Here is a 12,658-nt window from a genome sequence, read left to right as displayed (position 1 = left end):
GCATCATAATTTGAGTCTCAGTCCGCTCCGTGTCCTTGCATTGTCTGTAGTGACCCATGGCCAGCTCTAAGGCAATGCTGTCATTACTTTCTTTCTCTGGTCCTGTTGATCCTGTCCCTGCCCCCCTGGCACCTTTGACCATTAACTGTAATTACACTCCATCTTTCTTATGATTTGCTCTGTATTGCTTTGCAGTCCTACGTCTCCAATGTCATCTGGTGTCCCTTGATGATATATTCTGGAACCAACTCTGTGTGTCTGGGATGTGTGTCTATTCGTCAGAATAACCCGCACCCATCACCTATACTGTCACGCTAATAGCACTTGGGGATATTTATGGGTCTTTGTAAATGCCACAATGGCTTCTGCTGCATCGCCTGATTGTTTTTCTGATGCTACTGTCTGGACGTTGGTTAATTTTCCTAAGCATAATGATGTCAAATAGGGCTTTGTGGAAAGTCCCCTCCGTCATCCGGCATTGTTTCCTGGCTCCTCTTCTCTTCTTCTTTTTCCCCAGACTTCTTCAGGTTCAAGTCACCTTGGACTTTGAGTTTCCTTGTAAGTTTCCTGTATGCTGATTGTTTTCATGGTTATCTTTATGTCATTGTCTTAAATTGAAATCACAGATACTATTTGAGATTGCCAATTAAACAAACAAATAAAACAACCAACCATGGATACACGTTGTAACGTCCCACACCTTTAGGTCAAAGGTCCATCCATGTGCTGATCATTGACTGAGCCCGACCTTCCCATTAGTCGTCCGCCATCAGTTAGAATACTAACCAACTCTCTGCTCTCAGTCTAGCAGAATGTGCCAGACTTCTCTTCAATGCAGGGATTTGGACACCATTGCTTTCCTTTTAGTCTGACCACCTCAGTCACTGGTGTCTTCAGTTGAATTTCTATTTTTTCCGACTGTTGCTTTTCTTGGATCCTTTTAACCCCATGATTCTTTATTTGCCTTGGATTATAATAAATTATGGTTACTTAGCACTCCACAATTTTGAGAGTTATACTCACTCAGAGATTGTAGCTAGAGTGTGCCTTTGTTCTGAAGCTCAAGACAGACTGAGCCCAGAATCCACCCATTTCGGAGTGTAGAATCTGAAGCCAACTTCACACCTCTTCCTTGGCCTCAGTCAGTGCTAAGGGGAAGCCCTGAGGATCCATTCACAGCTGTATCCTGTCTCACAGGTGAGCACAGCTGCCTTGGTCCCTGCCCTTTCACCTGTCCTCCAAAGCTTTCTTTAATGCAAATTTCCTAGGCTCTCATGCTCCTCCTATGCGCCCCCACTTCTGTCAGTGTTCCTTGGCTCTTGTCTGGAACCATAAGGTTCCCAGGAGTCTGTACATTTGCTGTGTATTGTCTTGCATACCGTTCTCTTTAGGGGCAGAACATGGTGCTGGCTTCTTCCTGGACTCCCATTCCTGCTTCAGACAACAGCTTCCAACTTGACACCTGTACAAAGACAAGGGAACAACAACCGCAGGCCCCGCTGCGTGAAGCTCAGGAAGGTTCGCACCAATCTGGATGTCTCTTTCTGTCCCTGGCCCTCACTTACCACTCCCCACAAAGACGTCATAGATCTTGCTCATGACCGAGGGTCTTTTTCTTTTCTCCACAGTCCCTCATCTGTGTGGGTGACCTCTGCACCCTGTGGGCACCTGCCTGTCCCTGACCTTTTCACTCTGTTGACCTCTGCCCTCTTCAGCCTGTCAGCCATACCGTCCCACAGCTGGCCAGTGTGCTCAGCATCAAAATGGAGCCACTTCTGTCAGGCCCCACCCAAATAAATGAAGCAGGAGGTAAACAATCACTGACCGTGCGTGTGGGGGTGTTAGGGTCTGTAAACAAGTCAGGATGGCGCCTGGCATTTTGCAGAGGGAGTGGTTTGTGAAATAACACCAGCGAGCCATTAAGTGTGGAGATTCCTTATTGGTTGACTGCTGTATCTAGTTTATGTTAATTAAGATAAGCTGTGTGGAATGTATATATACCCCTCCGGTCCAACAATAAACGGCTCCCACTCCTGCTGTATCAATGTACACAAGTTGCTCGTCACCCCCTGGTTATTTTGCTGCAGCTGGACTGCGGCATGGGGGTTTGTGCAGGAGGGCAGGTTACATGCACCCACGCCTGATAACTAGAACTGTTCAAGTGACTCTGTCAGGACACAAAGGCACAATGACCTTACCCAAAAAACCCCACTTCTGCACACAGGTCTGCTCAACACAGTTTAATCTTGGACTGATGCCACCCTTGCCATTGATCCTTGCAGCTAAGGGTCATTGTGTCAAAACATCTTATGCTGTCCTCCCCAGCTCACCTGTAAAAGCTCCCCCTGCCTCGGGCTCCGTGGAAATGCCTGTGGTCCACTGTAACAAGGTATCCCCACAGCAAGGCCCTGTTCCAGGTGTCCTTGTTCTTGTGGGAATCTGCCTCTGATTGTCATGCAGGGTGACACTGGAGGGCTTCTTGTGAATCTCAGCTGTGAGCCCATCAGGGTCACTACTGCAGCAGGACTCTGGACCATCATCATCCTCACCTTCTGCGACTCTCTGTCCACCATGACTGTTCTACGGCAGAGCTTTCTGTTTTGTCTCCATAGGCCTCAGTCTTCCACTCCCCTCCATATCCAACTCATATTTAATGATTAAAAAACCAAAATTCTTAAGCCCTCTTGCCCCTTTTTTATTTTTCTTCCAATTGGTCTGACAAAAAAAAAAACCAAAACAAAACAAAAAACCACCTCACTCTGGAAGGTCCCAGCCATCTATTTCATTTCTGCCTGTGCCTGGCAGCTGTGTAGAATCTGAAGGTATCTCCACACACCAGGGGGGAGAGGACACTTTAAGTTCCTGACCCCTAAACCTCAATGCCACTTAGCCATCCTCCTGGATTTCTTTGGTCAACTATTGTTCCATTCTGCACAAGAATGATTACAGACCCTTCCCAGTTCCCATAAATCTAAGCACTTTCCTGGTCCCCTGCACTTGGCTGATGTCCTCTTGTCCCATTTCACTACAGGTAGTGGATGGGGGTTCCACAAGTAAACTACCTTCAGTTCGGCCCAGCCTTTCCTTCCTCTTGACATAATATGACACATCCTTTCACTCAGCCTCTGACCTTCTGTCATCTCACTCTTTTTCACTAGAATACATTTAACTTCTTTTTCTCCAGGATTATTTTACTACCTTCTAAATATATTCTCACTCTGTAGAATCATGAATCAGCTTAAAAATGCATATAAGCATAATCAGTGCTATACTGCATTACAGTGAAACCACAATAGAGTGAAACACTGTATCCGTGCATTTGTGCTGCTATAACGAAATGTCTGACACTAGATAATTTGTAAACCACAGAAACTTATTTATCCACGGTTTTGGAGCACAGAAAGTCCAAGATCAGGGTGCTGAGAGGTTCATTGTCTGGAAAGGGCCTGATTGGTGCTTTCAAGATGCTGCCCTGAAGGCTTGAATGAGGACCCAGAAAGGGTGAAACTGGGTCCTTACACAGACAAAAGGAGGGGACTCACCCTTTCAAACCATTTGCACGGTGCTAATGTCATCATGCGGGATCTGCTCTCCTGACTTAACCACCTCTAAAGGCCCTGCCTCTTAATAACACCACACAGTGGCTTAAGCTTCCACATGAATTTTGGAGTGGGGAGCAAACAGTTAGCACAGCGGTTAAGAGCTTGAAATCTAGAGACAAATTGCTCAGGGTCAAGCCTCACCCTGGCTACTCTTTGCACTTGCCACATTACTTAAACAGTTTGGCCTTAAGTTCTTCTATAAAATAGAGATGGTGGCCACAGAGTTCGGAGGAATCATGAGTCAGGACACAATATGATTAGGAAAGTATCTGACGCACAGGGCTATGAGTCTGCTCTCCTTGTAAGTTTCCCAAGGACCGGGGTTCTCTTGCAGAGATTTTGCTCACAGTGCAGTATATAATTAGACACCTTGTCCATCGTAGTACAGTCTGGACTCTTTGCTCTCCAGCTCGGTTTCACATTTGTTCTTCCATCATGCTGGGATTTGACTTCCTCTTACCTTGGTTAGGGCCAATTTTTTTCGTAAATACCATGACTTACACTTTTGGGCTTTTCCCACCTGCTTTTCTTGGCCTCTGTTTGCAAGAATTTTCAGAGAAGGGAGCGTAGGAAATGAAATCTAGGGATCTCTGAAATGTTTGGAGAGGTTGAGTGAATGTTCCCAATAGATCGTTAACTCGGAGCCCACAGTCATTTTCTATCGTGTCCAAGGCACTCTGTGTGTACTGTGTGGTCTCCTGTCACAGCAGTGCCAACACATGTCACCATGAGGACACATTCATCCTTGGTTGATAGGCGACCCCAGATGTGTTTGAGAATTTTTCCTTTGCTGTGAAGGACATGCGCTCTGGCTTGGAGTTTCCCATTCATTTCCCCCGTGCTTATTTTAGACTCTTTCCATCTGCGGACAAGTGACTTTTTTGTTTCCGGGGTTTGGAGAATTATATATCTGTTTTGACTTTTCGATCTCATCTCCATTCTTTTCTTTCCTTATTGTTTAAACTCACATTTGAACATCAAACCTTCGGATTCGTCTGCTCTGCTCACATTGCCTCCTTCTGTTACTTTGCTTCACATCCCAGGAGATCGGAGACTTCACTTTCTACCTCCTTTATTGATACATTTCATCAACCAAGCATCCTTTTTCACAGGTCCTCTAGTTTTTATTACATTCTTTCCATCTTATAAATATGACAGTTTCTTAAATCTGTCAGTGAGAGGATTTTGCTTCTTTTGTCACAGTCTCTTTATTCTCTCCATGGCTGTATCTTTTGGGATCTGTTTCTGCCTCACTCTCTCATATTGATGTGTTCCTTGCTTGATGGTCCACTCACTTCCCACACAGAAAGCCGGGAGCTGACCAGGCCTCCGCTGGGCATGAACCGTGTTCCCCCCACCCCAGCTCCCCAGCTTTCCGTCTTCTTCTTGCCCGTGGCAGACTCACAGGGAGTCCCGTAAAAGTGGCTAGACCATTTCCTAGCTGGCTTCTTCCTTCACAGTGAATGGTGGCAACGAGCTTCTTCCCTCATCCAGAGGCAATGTCAGATCAAGAGGGCCTTATACTGAGCGGCCAGTATCAGTGAGTGTTGTTGTTGGGTTTTTACTGGAAACATGCCCCTGGCTAACTCTGCGCTGAAGGTCTAGGGGGGTAGAGTCCTGTATTGGCTCCATTGTTGGCCATATTCTTCTCCTGCTCTGTCACGCTGCCTTAGCTCTGTCCCACCATAGACGCTGTGCAGATGCACAGAACTGCTCCCCTCTCCTGGTTCCCCTTCAGAGAGTAGGATAATGGGCTGTGTTCTCCTGGTCCTGCTTCAGATGCCATAGGCTTGGCCTGGCTTCTGACCTCGCAGTGGCTGGCTGATAACTTGCATCTTCTGATGACTTTCCCTCTTCTTTTCTTAATAGGTATGGATTCATTTCTTTTTATATTTTGAATGGACTTCAAAACAGAAGGAAAGTAATCTATGCATTCATTTTTGCCAACTTGAATTTGAAGCTCTATCACTAGTTAAAAAATTCATGAAGAATTATTTTTTGGGAATTATTAATTATTAAGCAAAAGACTTGAGACTTTGATCTGTGTCATCCCGCTAACTTCTCATAATAACCCCAAAGAGCCCTGTTTACAAGTGAGAAAACAGATTCAGAGAAGTCTGAACCTGAGGTTGCACAGCCCATGAAGGGCAGACCTAGTGTTTGAACCCGGTCTTCTTCTTCTCAGTTGTGTGCTTTATGCTACAGATGAAAAAACTAGCTGTCGTGGACTTTGAGGAAGGTTGGACACAATGAAGAAAGACGGAAATTTGTATACAGCCACTTGTGTGGGATTGAGTGTCTGAACCTTTTTTCACAATGGGTGAGCAAACCTCAGCTCGCGCCTGTCTTAGTGAGTTTTCATGAACAGCAGAGCAGCTCGACAATCAGAACCAGAAGCAACCTGTGTGAGAACAACATCGTTTGAGGACAGAATTAGGACCCCAAACAATCATCATGAGCATGACTAGAAAAATCAGATGTCATCTGAGTAATTTCAGAGGTCAAGATTACTGGACTCAGCAAATAAAAATATAGGGCTCATAGCTAAATGAGGATTTCAGATAAACAAAGAACAATTTTTAGCACAAGTATGTCCCACTATGAATGATTTGCTGTTTATCTGAATTCCAATTTAATTGGTTTCTTGTATTTTGTGGGTTAACATTGCATAGGAAAAAAATGATTATTTTGCAGTTCAGTCTTAAAACTCAGTCATGCAACTGTAGCACGGGCTCTGCCTGGGGGAGCACAGAGCGGACGAGTTTGTTTATTGTGACTGATATCAATATAGGTCTCTCACAGTGGGGTGGGGGAGAAGGACTAGATCTGAGGCCTCATTAAAATAAGCGGAGCCCCTAAGGAAATGTTTCTTAAAAAATGAAATATTTGTTCATAATGCTCGGGCTGTTGTTTAAAGTGCAGCTTTCTGGGCCAATTAGAAATGTGAACTTCTAGGAAAAGGGCTTCCAAATATCTATTTTTTTTTTAACACATTCCCCAAAGCAATTCTCATACACATGAAAGTTTGAGAATTGCTGATAAAGAGAACAAGGCAGTCTCCCTGGGCATGTCCTGTGTGGGCCACGTGGCAGGTGGTGCTAAGTTTTCAGTGCTAGAGCTATGGACATGCATCCCAACAGACCGGGGAGGGGACCCCGTGCTCTTTACCTAGAGAATCTCCAAGATGACACCACGGCTTTCTTTAAATGCAGTTGTGAGGAACATTTGGGTGTTTCCTCTACTGTGTGCCCAGATGTTACAATTATGACCAATGCAAACAAATTATGGGCCAAGATGGCTTTAACATGAAGAGGCACCGTCTCACTATTATGCCACCCGAAAACAGTCGACCTTGTTGGAGGCAGTGACTTCTCCATCACTGGATGCTTTCTCAAAACCAAGGGTGAAGATTCTGTGGCTGGCCTGAAGGTCAAGTCCTTGAGCCACTGTCAGATATTTCCTAAGGCCCTTGCCCATGAATTTCAGTCTCAACTTTGAAAGCCATCATGTTTTCACTGAGATCACTGAAAATAATTAGTGATTTAATTAAAAAGAAAAAGAGCCACCAAAAAACCCCTCTGGATTTTGACCATCACAGAAAATGTGGACAGTGATGTAATGAGTTTTGAAATTGTGTAGTTAAGAGTGAACTTGGACTCTTCATTTTGAAGAAGAAAGGAGGACCCACCGTTGCAGAAGACTGTGGTCTTTCCAAGTCAGGTTTTTTGGGGCAAATCATGGAAGCCCCTTCTCCAGAGACCTGCCTGGAATAGGTAAGTCAAGTTTAGCAGAGTGGGCAGTAGGAGGTGAGATGTAGGGAAAGGATACCACTGTGTTTTTCATGGTAATCATATGACATGTACGCAGCTTCTACAGAATTCTTTTCTGTGAAATTAAATAGGAATAACTGGGAGGACAATGTCACATTTTAAAAAGAAATATGAAATTTAATTTTTATTCTTTTCTAACTTGGAATATTTGAGAGCACTGGACACATGTCATCTTTCAACACAAACCAACGTGCCAGGCATCAAGCACATATTCCATATTTACAGCGAGAAGCGCCATGCTTTCTTGACAAGGAAGGGAAATGCCTTGGAGTTAAGCCGTCACAGCTCATGTGGGTTTCAGCGGAAGATCCAGCTACTTAGAAACGCAGGCTTTTTCCCCCATTTCATAATACAATGAATTTTAAAAAGCAGGCCCACTCATTACTCAAATTACCAAGTCCTACTCACCAAAGTGAAGTTGATTGACTGGAGTGCTGGGATTACATAAGTCTCTGCTCCTCGGCTTACCATCCTTCCCATGATTTTAATAGCAGCCTGTGCTTCTGACCCCTGCGTTGCCTTCCTAAAGCCAAGGAAAGGGTGAGCAGGAAGAAGCAAGAGGTACCAGTGGGGGAGGACTCAGAGGAAGTGCTGGGGTCACAGAGGAGGGATCCAAAGTCCAGTCCAGCAGGCCACTCTGATCAGTAATTCAGTCCCAGGGACGCAGGGAGGGGTGGTGGTGGCTCTGTTGGGTGGGGAGATGGTAGAGGGTGGACCCTGGGGAGGGAGCCAGGGCAAAGCTGGCCCTGGACCTGCTGGGGGAGGGGACAGGAGAGCCACGCCTGAGCTCCAAAGGAAGGAACACGCAGATTCTATTTTTAATCCCAGTTATTCTGTTAAAGGACACAGAGGACCCCAGGGGCAGAATAGACCTACAGCTTTATTTGGGATCAGGGCTATCCCTCCCACCTCTTCAACGCTCAGAATGTTCTAGTGACTTCTGTACACAGAGATGTGAAACCTAGGACCTGGAGAAGCAGACAGGTAGGGGGCAGCCAGGTGCTGCCAGGGAGGGAACAGGGCCCCCTCCCACAGGGAGGACTATGTCTGGAAGCCAGTCCCTCCTGCTGGCTCCTGCTAGCTCCTGCTGAATCTCCTCAACATTTATTAAAAGCGCTCCGGGTCCTCTTCAGAACACGGTCACGGGCATTTCTGTGGCTCCGTGGGGCCGAGTCTAAATGAAACAACAAGCTGAGATGAAGTCCATGACTGTTTTCAGCGGCTTGGGACACGATGGAGCCCTGAGTGTGAAGGGGTGACCCCTGTGCCAGCCCTGCCACAGGGTGACGTTCCAGGCCACCTCGAGATCCTCTTCCTGCATTCTGATGCCAGAATGTTGGCTTTTTTGGTCAGAAGTTGCTTCATGTTAAGACTATTTTTTGTTTTTATTTTTCCAGTTCTGGTAGAGTAGGATTTACCTTTTAAGTAAACAGACATTTTTTACTGTTACACACTGCCCTCTTCTGGCCGTGTCGATTCTGTTTCACCAGTTGCAGGATTGGATTTAAGAATGAGGTCAGATTAATTTAAATAAATAAATACACTCACCTACACCGCCCCCCCCCCTCCTTTCCTTGGCAAATTGAAGAAACAAAACAAAAACAAAACAAATCTAGGGAGTTACCAAACTTAAAATAATAAATAGGTTGAAGGATGTTATTTCTTAACTTTCATAGAGCACCCTGGAATATAGTGAAACTTTTAGACTAAAATGGGGGTTTAGCTCTCTGGTATTTCTGTTTTCATGTGCTCAAGTCTATATCTTGAGACTAGGCATTCTTTGGTTAATGTATATTTGTTAAAGACTAAATCACATAATTTCCCCCAATCTTAGAGTCTGTCAACAATGCTTGATATGAAAAGAATCCATCTGAGTCCAAAACCAAATAGGAAAACAAACAATGTGACCAAATCTATTTGAAGCCCAAATAGAATTTTTCAGGGCATGCTTGAGCTATAACTTCCAAATATTAGATTACATAAAATTGTTCACTAGGAAAAACTGTCCTATCACTTCATGCTTTCTAATAACTTAAATCGAGTGTTCAGAAATGAGAGCAGATTAGTGCTTCATTGTCAAAGAACTGTGCTCAAATGAAAGTTGCAAAGTCTGGATTAGAATTAATTGTCTCAAAATCCCCAGCCTACCGCTTCACCTACCCAACAATGCCCTGCCTTTATTAGTAATTAGAGAAAGAATTCGGTGTGTCGAACACTTAAATGCAAAACTAAGGTTCGGCAGTGAATTCTAATTAAAGTAATTTTATTATTTAAAAAAAAAAATCTTTTTTTTTTTTTTTTTTTTTTTTAAGAGTAGCTACTATGGCACGGAAATAGATTGATCACTGTTCATGTAATGCGGGCTGTTTTAGAGTTGGTTATGTTTTCTTGCTTATAATTATTTTGGGGTTTGGAGGGGCCTCATGTGGCTTTTCCTGGGTTCCTTAAATTAAATCGCTGAGTTGCACAGATCTTCTTCTGGTTCCGGGTGGGTGAGTTGGCTTAGTGTTTTGGGGGTCCCATCACTTCCTGGATGAACAGTTGGCTACTGACAGCAGGTTTATTTAAAGCGAGGAACTCTTTTAAGTAAGTCTTCGGTCACGCTGTTGAGGGGGTTGTTAATGCCCCGTGGGCAACGACTAACCATGCATGGGGGAGTTTCTAAAAGAACCTCTGGTTTTCTGAGGATGTGGGTCTTAACGAAGGCCTTTGTGTAAATGTGGGGCTCTATGTCCATTTTATTATATACAGTCTTAATTTGAGCCTGAAAAGAGGAGCTCCAGGGCAGACATAAAATCAACTCCTCTTTCAACGTCCTAACCTTTGGGCTTTAATTTATTCCCCTGTCAATCTCATGCATGCCTGGTGAACTCCACTATTGATTTCCATGGCTAATGCTATTTTTCCTGTTTATTATAATATATTGTCCTATTGTCGCGGGCCGTTTGCACTCAGTTAAATTTCCCACACAGCAGACAGGAAGCTTCTCCATGGCATCAGACTTCCTGAGATTGATTTTTTGGTCCAGGCGGGGAGGGACCTGCCCACTCCTGGGCTTTGTGCTGAGCCCGCCCGAGGGCCCGGGCCCGCCAGTGGACACTTCCTTCCAGGCCCCAGTGTGGAGGCCTGGCCAGCCCCTCCCGCCTGGTCCCACGCAGCCCTGGGAAACCTCCTTATCAGCGCCACTGTTATGTCATTTCTTTTTACATACGATGTTTATTGTCTTTAGAGCCCGCTCTGTGGGAATGCTCTTTTCAAGTGGGACAATGGGGAGCCGTGGAGCCACACTGGTGAAATCACCCAGCCCTGGAGCGCAGGCCTTCCAGCCTTGTAATGAGGGAACAAAACCCTCAGCCACAAGACAAATGATGGTTTCACACTCCCTGGCTACTGAATTATTTATTAATAAAGAGCTGTGGCACCAGTGCGTGATCCCGACCCTGCACACAGGTTATATGAGACCCTCAGAGCCACTGCGAGGGACCAGGAGGTGGAAAAGTTTTTTCTTTTTAAGTCAACATTTATGTTACTATTTTGAGTTTTGCTAAGTACCTTTATGGGTTTAAGGCAAACGTAAGCATCTGCCCCTGTGAGTTGGGATTTAAGAGATGCCCGCCCTACATCGACACTGCTCTCAGTTTGAAATAATTTTAAACTCAACAAATTATCTGAGGCAACACATGTGGGTGTTTCATATTGTAAGAAAGTAGGTCAGTACAATTACTGATTTGCTTACGTATGTAGCATCAAAGTCAAAATTATTGTTTTTCCCTTATTACAAATTCACCTTCCTAAGGACTAGTTAATTGAAAAAAATAACCCCTCCAATATAGTAGATTATATTTTTAAAAATCAGGTGCATCTTATGAACATGGTTATTATTTTACACTCTGAAGTCATGTTCCCACTAAGGAGCTCACTGTCAATTAGAGAATCTCCTGTGGGATGCAGTCGGCAGGTGAAGCCCATTCTGACCATAGTGAGGGTCTCACGGAGGCCCCAGAGTGCAAAAGACACTTTGGATTTTTGTAGCTGTTTTCCCCAAGTGCTGAAGATTTCAGAGGTGGTAGAGAGAAAGAGGTAAATTTTATGAAGACTTTACCAAAGGGACTCAGTCACTGTTGTCAAAATAGATCAGTCTTTGGGGAGAAAACTCAATTTCTATTTCAAGATCACAATTGCACAGTGTGAATCATTTCCACCTGTTCCAATGTATAGCTCCAATGTGGGAATTAGTGATTTTTGATTGTTGAAAACCAAATCTTGTCCATTGGCATCAGCAATGGGCAGTACTTACAGGGCTTGACTGAGCTTCCAGAGGTTAAACTTAATTGAATTGGCCCAAATAGTTCTCAGAAGTCACAGACACGTGGATTTCTGTTCTACACTTTGAAATGAAGATCACAGGTGTTATGTAGGCAGTTGAATTCTACGAACTCGTCACTAAACCTCAAGCTTTGTTTAATCGTACTGTTCTCATTTTTATTGGGGAGGGGGATTCTCTGCTAGTGAATATATATAATGAATCAAACAGATGCTCAGATCATTTAATTTGACCAGAGTAGATCCTGGGAAACATCCCGGGGAGGCTTTGCCTCCGGGCAGAATTCATACCGGGAGTTCATTCTCGCCAGGCTCTAGAGTGATTGCTTTTGCAGTTTGCAAAAGATTAACAGCAGAAGCAGGAAGGCCTGAGATGGCAAACTGCTGTCTATTATGGATCACAATGTTCATTCTCTGGTGCACGTTCCTGGTGTTGCTCATTCATCACTTAAACCATGGTTTAAATCTCTTACAAGCCTTGGCCAGTGTCAGATCATGTGAATCGGCTCCAAAGAGTCTTGCTAACAATTTCATTTCTTAGCCATGGAGAGATCCCACAAATAAGCCTACAAAGATGTTTGTTTAGAAGGATTTTAAGAAATGGTTGTTGTTCTCAATAGAGCAGGATAGAGGCTTTAGGTGACTCTCCTGACTGGATTTGGAATCAGAGGTTGATCCAAGGAGGAATGGGGAACTAGGTTTGGTGGGTCGTCCAGGAAGACTCTGAATTTATTTCTGGATTTGGTGGCTGTGTTCTTGACAGGACCAACATCTATGGCTGGGAAGATGTTCAGAGGAACCAGCTTTAGTTGGGAAGTGGAGCAGGTCACAAACTCAGCTGGGGACATGTTGCCTTGGGCTGAGTCACTGGAGGCACATCCGGTTGTCCGGGAGGCCATTGCT

The sequence above is a fragment of the Marmota monax genome, unplaced genomic scaffold, assembly GCF_021218885.2.
Source record: "Marmota monax isolate L192 unplaced genomic scaffold, Marmota_monax_Labrador192_F-V1.1 WCK01_AAM20220418_F8-fsc00026, whole genome shotgun sequence".
In the NCBI taxonomy this organism is placed as follows: domain Eukaryota; kingdom Metazoa; phylum Chordata; class Mammalia; order Rodentia; family Sciuridae; genus Marmota; species Marmota monax.
Note: the sequence above shows the minus strand (reverse complement) of the source record.